Source organism: Solanum stenotomum, chromosome 7 (assembly GCF_019186545.1).
Source record: "Solanum stenotomum isolate F172 chromosome 7, ASM1918654v1, whole genome shotgun sequence".
NCBI lineage: Eukaryota > Viridiplantae > Streptophyta > Magnoliopsida > Solanales > Solanaceae > Solanum > Solanum stenotomum.
In genome coordinates this window covers 24,483,244-24,495,527 of record NC_064288.1, presented here as the reverse complement: position 1 = coordinate 24,495,527, position 12,284 = coordinate 24,483,244, and the positions used below count along the sequence as shown (strand labels likewise).

Below are 12,284 nucleotides of genomic sequence, written 5' to 3'. Positions count from 1 at the left end.
CATGAGCATGACTAGTTTGGGATAGTAGGTCTAGACACCTCTTCACTTCATGCATGACTAAGAGGTGATTACCCGTGTCTTTATGATGTTAAGATATGATGAATATTAATGATAAACCTAAGTGTCTAGCTTAGCATGGGTAGTGTCACGACCCAAGTCTAGACCCCAGATGCGATACGGCATACTTGACCCCGAAGGGGTCTCATACAAGCCTCTAACATCATCATTACATAAGACATAAAAAATAATGCGGAAAATTTTAAAACTTTTACAATAGAAGTTCAACTTCATTTTTCATAAAAGGAAATCTAGACTTTGTCTCATACACCATCTAAAACGTAGGAACACAAAATTTGGGACTTAGCCCTTTACATCAATAAAAGTCTCAATATAAGAGAAGTACAATAGGAACTAAGAAATGGAAATCCATCCTCGAATTTGAGGACTCACCACAACTTGGAGATAAGCAATCCAAGTCTTCTTCAAGAAAGAGAGTGTATGTCACCTAGCCGGAACCTACACTTATCAAAATGTAGAGGAAGAAGGGATTAGCACAAAGGTTGTACCAAGTATGGAAACATGCATAAAATCCTTAAAATATGATAAAAATGATATTTTAGTTGAAAGGAATGTATTTATCAAGTTTGGAAACTAACATGCATTTTCAATGTCAAAGACAAGCCATAATCACATTTATATTCCCAACATAATAATATCAACACCTTAGAAACCCCTAAGGAACACTTGTGCAATGTATGGTTGGCATCCCATAATACCAACCATACTAAGTACTCCCTTGGAGCTACCTTAGTCATACATATAACCTTTAGACCTCATCATAATCAATAGTCATCAATAAGGAACTAGTCATGTACATTATTTGAACATAAGGAAAGTCATTCATATCAACTATCCATTCAACATACATGCATACATTCATATCTCATAATAACATAAAGGACCCATCCCATAACATGCTACTAAGTCTACTTGTGCAATGTGGAAGTGATGTCTCATACCCCACTCCTACTAAGCAAACTCACCAAGAAGTTATAGTTTAGTTCATGTCTCATTCATTATCTTATCATATAGGGAAGAGTAGCCATAACCGACATAGACCATGTGATCTACATGGAATCTAATGTTGTGTAATCCCACACCGAGAGAAGGTGTCCTACTTACCTAAGGTAGAACTAACATGTTTATCTTTTAGGTGGATCCACTAGCTAAAGTCCTATGATGTCACATAGTTATGGGATAGGGAGATTGCTTCTAGAAACCCGACCTATTGCATTGGTGGAGGAGCTTCCATCTCATGAGTTCACTTAGATGACCCAACCTCTTGCATTGGCAGAAGGGCCTTTACCTCATTTTTCCATATCTACTCGGTGCTAAGCATTATTTCTCAAATTATACATAATTAGTCTCAAATTGTATTTACATGTGTGAAGGATTGTTCTACCCTTCGTTCAATACAATTCATCAAAATAGCTCATAGATTCATCAAGGGTGAGAATATATTTTCAACCTTAGAATCGTCATTAACATGTGAGTAGAACTGTTTTCATGAGAACTAGCCTTTCAATCAACACACAATGTTATCACCATACTAGACAAGTCATACATGAATATGTGTAAAGGGTAAGGGGAGAATTGACCTTTCAATAATACCTCAATTTACACAATGGTGATAAGATATTTACTTTTTAAGTGAATTATAAGTTCACATACAACTTCCAACAATCATGAACAAACCTTCACAATTTACCCTCTTCAAGGATCATGAAGCAAGTCTCACAATCACACTTAGAAATACTACTTTAAGCATGAATAAAATAAGATTCAATAACTAGATTAACTTAGGAACAATTCATAGTAATCATCTTGCATCAATACACCCATCACAATTCATGAAATTGGGGTCATTGGGTAGTTCATGGGTTTATGGGGAATTTTACAATAAAAATCACCATTAAACATCAAATCATCCATAATATAATGCAATTAACATAGTAAAATGTTTTTTAGGAAGAACCCATGGCTAGAATGAAAACCCTAGTTTTTGAACAATAACCCAAATTTGAAATTAGAGTTGGAAGGGCCTCATGGAGAAAAGTGTTCCATGAATCAAGATTCCCATACCTTAATTGAAGCTGAGAAGATTGATTTTTGGGCCCTAACCCTCAAGTTCTTAGTGTTCTTCAATGGAGGAACTTCTAGAGAGAGAAATATTGAGAGGAGAGGAATTTGGGGAAATATTTGGGCGTTGTGAATTAATGAGTCAGTTTTGTGAATTATGACTTGAAATCAATATATATATTTTACCCCTAAAATACCTAAAACACCCCACATTAATTGGACTTAAAAGTAAAAGACTTAAATGGCCCTCACTTAAGGCCCCCGTCCAGACCTCACACCCATCTTCACGAGTTGTGGTGAGGACCACGACTCGTGGTCCCTCTCGTGAATATTGGGACAGTGGCTAGTTGTTGGTGGCCTTTGGATCATGAGTCCAACTCATCTCCACGGGCCCCGTGAAGTGGACCACAACACGTGGCCATTCCCGTGGAAGGTTGAGGCAGTAGCCCCTCCATGGTGGCACAAGGCCTACACACCCAAGGCATCACCACGAGGGGCTCCATGAGCCGTGGTCCCTTCCGTGGTCCTTGAGGCAGTAGCCTCTCCACTTGGGACCTTGCTCATTTGCCTAAGGCAACTCCACGAGCACCTCCCATGGTTGTGGTCATGACCATGGACCATAGTGATGGTCGTGGAAGTTTAGGAAGTAGCTAGGAAATTTGGTGGTCAAACTTTCATGGCCAAGGCAAGACCACGCCCACATTCACGAGACGTGGTGAGGACCACGACTTGTGGTCCTTCTCGTGAAGGTTGAGGTAGTAGCTAATGGCTAGGGGCAGCATTGGAATTTTGGCTTTGGCTTTGCCCCTTGGCCATGTCACTTGCCTCTTGGCCTTGACCCCTATAACTCATTTTCAAGACGTTCGTCCTCACGTTTAGGCTCTAGTTTAACTTATCATTTTCTGGAGTGTCACAGGTAGGATTATGGGGTCTTGTTCATGCATGACACAAGCTTACCTTAGGTGACTCATGAGATGTTTGCTCTTATATGATGTATGTTTAGATAGGATTGCGCTATAATTGCCTTCCTTGACATGATATGATTGACTAGGGTGATAGTTCCCTTGTCCTTATGAAGTAAGCTAGTATTGAGACCAAAGTAGGGTAAATATGACTATGATGACTTCAAGGTTATGTTTAGTGTGAAGGGTAGTGTGGGATGCCTTTCATACATTGCAAAAGTGTGCTTTGAGGTTACTTAGGAGTATGGTTCCCTTAAGGTAGGAAAAGCTTAATGACTTAAACCATGTATATAGACTATGATTAAGAGGACCAAAAAGGGATACTTGGCTTGGGTGGTATTATGGGATGCTATTCATACCTTGCACTTGTATGCTTTTAAGGTTACTTGAGAATGGTTCTATTATGGTACAGATGACTAAGAGCCAATTATGCTTATGAGATGATTATGTTGAAGACTTGGCTTATTATGATTATGACTTATCTCCTATGCTCATTAACTATGTCTTATGTTGACTTATGTTTATATGAGGCTTATGTTGGAGACCATGCTATGACTATGATGATGATTATACTATGACTATGATGATTATGTTATGACTATGTTATTATCTATTATGCTTATGTCTTATGTTGACTAGCCATTTTGAGATTCTCTTATGATGTTGTGCTAGCTTCATACTTGGTACATTTTGTACTAACGCATATTGCCTACATTCTAATCAAATGTAGAGTTGAGAAGATTGAGTTGCTTTGAAGGCTAGGTTTCCAAGGATCTAGAATAGTTGAAAAATTGGTGAGTCCTCATAGCTTCGAGGACAAACCCTTATTTCCTTTATGTCATTTCTTTATGTTTTAGACATTGCATGGGCTGCGTCCCAAGAAGTTCTATTCATGAGTTCAAATAGATGGTTTGAGACAAAGGTTTTAAGTTCTGTTTGCTTATGAAAATGTTTTTAATTGTATAGTTTTAAAGAAGTTTTAAATTTTCATACTTTTCTATTACCTATGTTATGATGCTAAGGGCTTGTATGAAACCCATTCGGGGTCAAGTGCGTCGTGTTATGTCTAGGGGGTACTCCTGAGTTGTGACAATAGGGTTCATGCTGAATTATAGACATGAACAAATCAACTCAAGGATCTCAATAAAAATATAGAAACTTAAAATAAAAATTAGGAATAGAATTTTTAAACGAAACATGAACTCAAGAACTCAACAACAACCTATCTCAAGAATATTCAAATCTAGGGGAAAATCCTAAATTACTCTTTTACTGATTTGAAAGTAGATGTAGGGCGTGAGGACGAACTAGTCCAACACTATGATAGCCTTACATACTTGCAAGAACAAGGTTCTTAAAGAATCTTGAAGAAGAACTTGATTAAAAGCCTTGAAACCCTAACTTGAAGGTAAACGATCAAGAAAACCTTTCTTGAGATTCTTGAATTAGTTTCTTGAAATATCTATGACCAAGAATTATGATTTTCATTAGTGATTCATAATTTTATGGAGAAATTTGAGTTGAAAAAAAAAAAGAATTCTTGGAATAAGACTTACCTTGAAGAAGAATCTTGAAAAAGATTGAAAGAATCTTGAATGGAGTCTTCTACTTTAATTTTTCCTTAGGGTTTGAGAGAGAAGAGAATAATGGATTAAAAGATGATTTTTTTAGCCTTTTATTAGTAAAGAAATTTGTTTAGGGTTTTCTTGGAGGTAAAAAAAACAAAAAAAACTCTGTTTAATATTTTCCTGCCGGCTAAATTCGTAACAGCACTGTATAGGTTACTAAAATAGTCATAACTTTTTACTCAAAAATAGGATTGACGCAAAATTGGTGGTGTTGTAAAGTAGATTCAAATACCTTTAATTGCATAGGTTATGGCTCACATAACTCTTTATATTCTAATAGATATGGTCGTTTAAAGTTGACCCATGTATAATCTTACATCAAAACTTAATCAATAAGGAAACTTCAAGAACACTTATCAACAACTCATCAAGAAATTAAATTGATCAATATTTATGGATAGATTCGCAAAATAAAATCATGATTGGCATGTGGGTGAACGAACCTAACAATATGGAAGCTTACGTACCTCTTAGGGATCAAACCCATGGCGAAAATCTGCAATGAAACTCAAGAACCTCGACGAACGCCTTGATCCTTTCCACTTTTCTCCTTTTTTCCTCTTACTTTCTCTTCTTGAACTCTCAACTAAAACCCTAGGCGTATATTATGATTATAAAACTGAACCTAATAGGATTAGACCCTTAAAACCTTACTAAGACCCTTAAAACCTTACTAAGACCCTTAAAACCTTACTAAAAACGAATTAAATCTGATTGGGTAAGGAAAAGATCAAAATACCCCTTACTATTTTTGGGTAACTTTCCTTAACTGGACAGCTTGACTTCAAAAGGGCATATCTCACTCATCCGACCTCGAAACTTAGAAACTGAGTGGCGTTGGAAAGATAATCAAAGATCTTTCACCAGATATCTTGTAGCCCACCTAATCATCATGTACTAAGAGTTATAGTCGTTTGAAGTTCACCCAAAACTCATAACTAGAGCATAACTTGCAAAATTTCAAATTTTGCTATTTTCAATTTAGTTCTTTTTGGAATCAAGATGCTACATCTAATGACCTTAACACTTAGAAAAAAAATTAAATTCCTTGGTAAAAACTTACTCACTACGAAGGATGGTTCGATTCTTAGTTCAAAATATTTCTGGGGTGTTAAATGTGCAAAGTCACTAGTGGACAAGTATTATTGGACAAAGGGAGTATCAAATCGTATCTCTAATAAAGAATAAAATAAAAGAGGGGATAAAATAATAAATGAGAAAAAAACAAAAGAAAAAATGAAATTAATAAATGAGAAAAGAACAAAGAAAAAAATGAAAATAATAAATGAGGAAAGAACAAAATAATTAATGATATGACAAAAAAAAAATAAGAAAACTTGTGTTGTAGTTTCAATATTTATTTATTTTCTATATTTTTATTAGGCAAAAAATAGTAACCAAATTTTTTATCATTGTATTTATTCTTCTCTTTGAAAAAAAATAAAGAAAATTATTAATAAAAAAAAAGCTAAAAGGATACAGTAATTACTAATTGGTGGGGAGCATCGAATAAGTCAAAGATGAGGTCAATATTACAAGCAATTCCTGCCATTATTATAAGGGAGCTTTGGAAGAGGAGAAATGCTAGAAGACATGGGAATGAGGTGTCCTATTAAAAGCTGCATCCACAATGTCAAGACACTGTGTACAAGCTGATTAAACATCTTTACCCTTGGATTCAGATCCCAAGAAATTGGGAAGGAATGTTAGGGGTTATGAAGGAGTATAAACCTAAGTTACACTATCATACTGTGTGTTGGGGACTGCCTCAAGAGGGGGGAGTGAAGTGCAACACGGATGGAGCAAGTAGAGGAAATCCGGGGGAAAGTGCATATAGTTTTTGTGTTAGAAATCAGGCAGGAGGCAGGAAATCTGATGTATGCAGAAGCATGTAAGATTGGCATAAGGACTAATATGGAGGCAGAAACAGTGGCAATCCTAAAAGCCCTCAGATACTGTAAAATTAAGAAAATCAACAAAGTGTTGATTGAGACAGATTCACTGGGGGTCATAAAAATGATAAGAAATGAGTGGAAAATTCCATGGAATCAGGCAGAGGAGATAGAGGAGATGGAAGAGATTCAGGAAATTATAGAGAACATACAAGCAGATATTACACATGTTTTTAGAGAAGCTAATCAGCTAGCAGACAAGTTGGTCAATGAAGCATATACGCACACTGGTCTAAAGCAATGAGAGAAGTTTCAATAGTTATCAGGTGAATGCAAGAGTATTTTAAATGCAGATAAATCAGGTATCCCTACTTTGAGAATAAAAACAAGAAGAATAAGAGTGCAGCAGAATAATCATGGCAGTGTACAAAGTTAAAGCATTCAAAGAATCTTTTGCCACAGAAGGGATTACAAAAGAGAGAGATTTAAATGTACTAGGATATCTGTGCTAAACTATTACAGTTTATAGAAAGTGTTACGAGCATGAGATGAGAGCAACAAAGTCAGATTGGGAGTTGAGAACTTGGAGCGGTGAAGACAACCATGGACGAAGGACCTAACGTTTCAGTTGCTAAAAGAATAAAAGAACAATGAAATTGAAGAAAGAGGAGACGGGAAGAAAGTAGAGAGATTTACCTGATCATAACGAAGCAATGCTGTAAAAGTGATTCTGAAAATCAAGACAATCAATAAATAAGTGCTCAGCAAACAACAAGCAAAATAGGATGTTTCAAAGAGTAGAGGAAGAGAGTTACCTTGATAAGCTGAGTTGTTACTAATGGAAGAGTTGAAGGCATCGTTGACCCAAAGCAAATGGAACAAGGAGCTGATGGAAGCTCAACATAATTCACATCTGAGACAAGAACACAAAAATGAAGGAAGACAATTTTGGAAAGCTAGTGGATAGGAATTTAGAAATTTGGGGGCATTATGGATTGGGCCATCTGGGTCAGGTACATTTATTTAGTTTGGGCCATTTTGGCCAAGTTTTGTACTGTTTTATTGTCACTCAATAAAAGAGCTATAAGCTCATTATTTGATTAAAAAAAAAAAGATAAAGTAATTAAATTAGTTAGGTATGAGGGGGAAATGAAAAAAAAAATAGAAATGAAAAAAAGAAAATAAACTGAAGCACAAAGTAATAGCTAAGAATTATCAACTGAGTATGCAGGTAATTATTTACTATCATATGATCATTGTTGTAATTAATTTAAGTAGGGGCATATCCGAGTAATGATTTTAATTTTATGAATATTACATATAGTTTTCCCTTTCATATAGTATTACTAGATGATATAAGCCTATGCAAGCACGGGCCCAACGTAACGATCTACTATTATGATAAAAACATATATATATGTCATTAGCATTTGTAGAACAGTGTCGTACTCTATATTGTATTTGATTGTTCCATAATCCAACTTATTGCTAATGCTTTTTGGAGATAAAATTGGGTTGAAAGAACACTGTGTATACTATTATGATAAAAAAAAAAAAAAAAAAATATATATATATATATATATATGTCATTAGCATTTGTAGAACAGTGTCGTACTCTATATTGTATTTGATTGTTCCATAATCCAACTTATTGCTAATGCTTATTGGAGATAAAATTGGGTTGAAAGAACACTGTATATACAACAGAGTGGTTAGGAAGAGAGAGAGTGAAATAATTTTAGTGGGAAGGAAAAAACAGGTGGAATTTTATTATCATGATTCATGAATAACACATTGATATTCACAACTATTTGCACTACAACTATCCTTTACTAGGATTCCTTAGTTCTAGAGTAACTATTGTTGTTTCTAAAAAAGCTTCAAGAACTAAAACTGTGCAGCTAGTTGTGTTTGTATCCTCAAAAGATGAAGCCTGCAAGGCTGCTACACATATCAAGCTAACATCAGTACAGCCATAGTATACATACATGATAAACAAGTTTGGAATACTTTCAGATATTCTCTCTTTGTCAAGTGGTCAAATTATATACAACATCCTCTCCTATACCATTAAATGAAGTTGCAGTTAATGGCTACAAGGACACCAACGGAAAGAGAAATAGAATCACAAATTCTAGCAGGTTTCTTACCTTATAAATAATGAAATGGCTAGCTAAAAATCCGATAACAAAGCTCAAATTACTCTTGCTACCACCTCAAAGAATCTGCATTTTAATATTGAAACAATGTTATAGATTCAAGAGAGTATATATTAACTGAAACAATTTGCAGATAATAATCAGTTTCGAAATTGGTTCTTTAATAACTTAAGCATAACCCCCAACAACAGAACAATAATAAGCTAAATACGGAAGAATGAGAAACCAAAAAATTCAAATTTTGTTACACCAATCCAAGCTCCCTACCCTCATGGAAAAGAAGTGTCCACCTAATTAATTCCATGCTTCTAATATGCTGATAACTGACCCCCTTAATTCCATTTTTCCTACCATGTAAATAATAAATTTTAGACGCAATATTTTACAACATTACAGATTTTCAGAACAATTTATAGTAGATAATTACTCGAAGAGCATGTTCTTCGCAACTTCAATTAAAAAAATTGTAGATGTTAACAACAAATCAATATCTTTGAGCGAAAAATGAAACTCTTTTGCTAAAAAAATGCATAATTCTCCTAAACTGCAGGAAAAATAATATACCCTTAGCTTGGCCCATAGAAAAATTACATAGTTGCAACATTACTAACCCTTGTGATGAAAAGAAGAATGTTATCTTTCCTTGAATAAATTTGAATAAACCAAATTAAATTTGGTGAGCTTTCATCATGTAAGTTTTAATAGAACTCCCTTTGATACATAACAAAAAAGTTGGTCAGACTGCATAAGTTCAAAGGAAATCACTGTTAATTAGTACCCAAAAGTAATTGTCTCATATGCACCAAGGAATTAGAGTCTATTGTTGAAACCATCAAATATAAGAATTAAATAGCAGCTCATATCATTTTTGCATTAAAGAGATGTCAATTTATCTATTTTTGTCGATCGAATGTAGAAGATCAGGGAATTAGTTGAGCTCGAACATCACGAATATGGAATCATAAGAAGTTACAAACTATATCACGTGTTTATAGGGCTAGAGTGCACTCTATTAGAAATATGAAAACTTAAGAAGAGTTTCAAACTACTCAAGGGTGTGGCGCTTGCTTGTAACGAAATGGGTGAAAACCATGAAAAACTCTGGGTGATTTCCATAAGTCATGGTGAAACATACTCGGTACTCATAAGAGCTAGCAGGTACTCAATCAGTGGAACAAGTAAGGCTTGCGCAAACTAACCCGAACTCTAATGTTATAATAAGCAAAAGGAGTTTCAGAACTTACTACGTCAATGACAATGAAGTGGACAATGATCTTTGCATAGCAACCAGGCTTTATGAGGGAGTACAATAATGAGTGTAATGTAGCAATTCGGCTGAAGAAACCAGTCACAAAGAGTGCTACTACAAAATAGTTGCAACATTCATAATTCGGAAATTAATAGCTTTTTTAAAACTGGTTTGAAATTAAGGTCAATTTATTTAGTGTTTGTGTTGATGAGATGTAGCAGGTATCTTCTTCTCCATTCTGTATATTCACACTTGAACTAATAAAGCAACAGGAAGCAGAAAACATAAGAAACACAAAAGAATTAGCTAATAAAACAACTAACAACACAAAATTCAAAAGCAAAGAAAATGAGATTGACCATAGAATCAAATCTACCAAGTGACATACCTAAACAAAGCTCACCAAAGAACCACTGTCAATCTTCCTTCCAAGCTTAAACTTTCCACCTACAACATGATTCATTGTGATTTCAACAACTGCACTTTAGAAATTTCACCAATAATAACAATTTAAGTAGCCAATATAATTAATTCTCTCACATTTTCACTCACTAAGATTGGCCAAAAAAATCCCAGAAAATCCAAGAAACCATTTTTCAATCAGAACTACTCATACATCTATCCAATTCTTTGAATATTCATCTGACATTTTGGATTCTATCATATTCAAACTTCATTAACCCATAAACCTACCTCTAAAATAAAAACTTTATAAATCTATTCAGCTAAATGTAAAATTCGGAGAAAAAAAATTGAAGCTCAAAACAAAATTAAGCAAAATATATATGAATATGAGAATTAAGGAATCGAATCTTAAAAAATAATTGAAGAGGAATACAGAGAGACAACAAAGAATTAATTCAAAATTATAGCTGATTTTAGAGAAGATCGAAGATGAAAAATTGCGGAGTCAAAATACCTTTGTTTTCCTCTTCAACAGATGAGAGGAATCTGATGAAGGTCACATGAGATTCTGAAATAAATTACAATTATCAAAATTAAACGAAGGAAAAAATTCACCAAAATTGAGAGTTGAAACTATAGACAAAGTAGAATCAAAGATGTGTAAAAAAGCATTGCAATGTATAATTGATTTGAGTATGAGAGGAAGAATGTTTTACTGAAGAAGAAAGAGAGTATTCAGATGATAAAGATGGAATAGTTGATGCGTTGGCCTATTAACATTCAATCTAGATGACACGTAGAATAGGAAAATCTTATTAAAAGACTTTATTACCCCTCAGTTGAAATTTATTGACATTTAGCATACATGTTGATAGGGGTGTTCACGGATCGGTTTGGATCGGTTATTGGTCAAAACTAAAATCAAACCAACTTAATTGGTTTAAAATTATCAAAATCAAATCAAACCAAATATAATATACATTTATCGATTTGGTGGTTATCGATTTCGGTTTGGTTTGATTCGGTTATTAACCATACACAAAAATAAAAGAAACAATTCATTCAAAATGTGAAAAATGTGATAACAATCCATTCAAAAAGAAGAATAGTTAGATATTGAACTTTCGATCACTAAATTTACTATCAATAAAGCTTTAAAATTCACTATATTGGCCTAGAAGGAAGAAACAATAACATTTTCAGTTTCACAAAGAATTGTCATAGACACTCATATTGATGAAATCAATAAGATAAACGTTTCATCTTGGGCATTTTTGTTTTCAATAAGTAAATTATAAAGAAATTTTAATGAAAATATGTATAAGATCTTTAAAATTATTTATAAAAATAATATATTAAGTATGTATATTAATAAAATATATGTATACATCGGTTCGGTTATTTCTTCGGTATTTTTGAATAAAATCATAACTAAACTAAATACTATCGGTTTTCAAAAATCTAAAATCAAACCAAATCAAACCCAAATAAAATCATTTTATTTTATCAATTTGATTCAATTTTTCGGTTTGGATCGGTTTTTATGCAAAGCATGAACACCCCTACATGTTGATACCATAGGGGCATCCCACACCTCTAATATAGTAGAAAGTAGAAGGTCTAAGTGTAAAAAAAACTTAAGGACTTATATGTAATGACCCTCATGGTCATTTCTGTGTCTTGCCTTCTGTGTGTCATTTAGAGCATTCCTATAGCGACCCCAAGTCATTTATGACTTGCTGGGACTGACAGTTCGGTCACCTGGTCGTTCGTTTGGTCTTGGTGCGAGTTTTTGTGTTTTGGAGCTTATGAACCTTGAATGATCATTTTCGATCAAAAATTCAAGAAGA

At 34.1% G+C, this 12,284-nt stretch overlaps 1 long non-coding RNA gene across 1 annotated transcript; it reads right to left on the bottom strand.

Annotated features, from left to right (window-relative positions):
• Positions 1-340: 340 nt before the first annotated feature.
• On the bottom strand, positions 341-11,164 carry LOC125871257 (uncharacterized). Its single transcript, XR_007446990.1, has 4 exons — positions 10,949-11,164; positions 10,418-10,476; positions 8,772-8,846; positions 341-516 (listed from the first exon to the last, which is right to left on the bottom strand). It is a non-coding gene; the product is annotated as an uncharacterized LOC125871257 (long non-coding RNA).
• Positions 11,165-12,284: the final 1,120 nt, after the last annotated feature.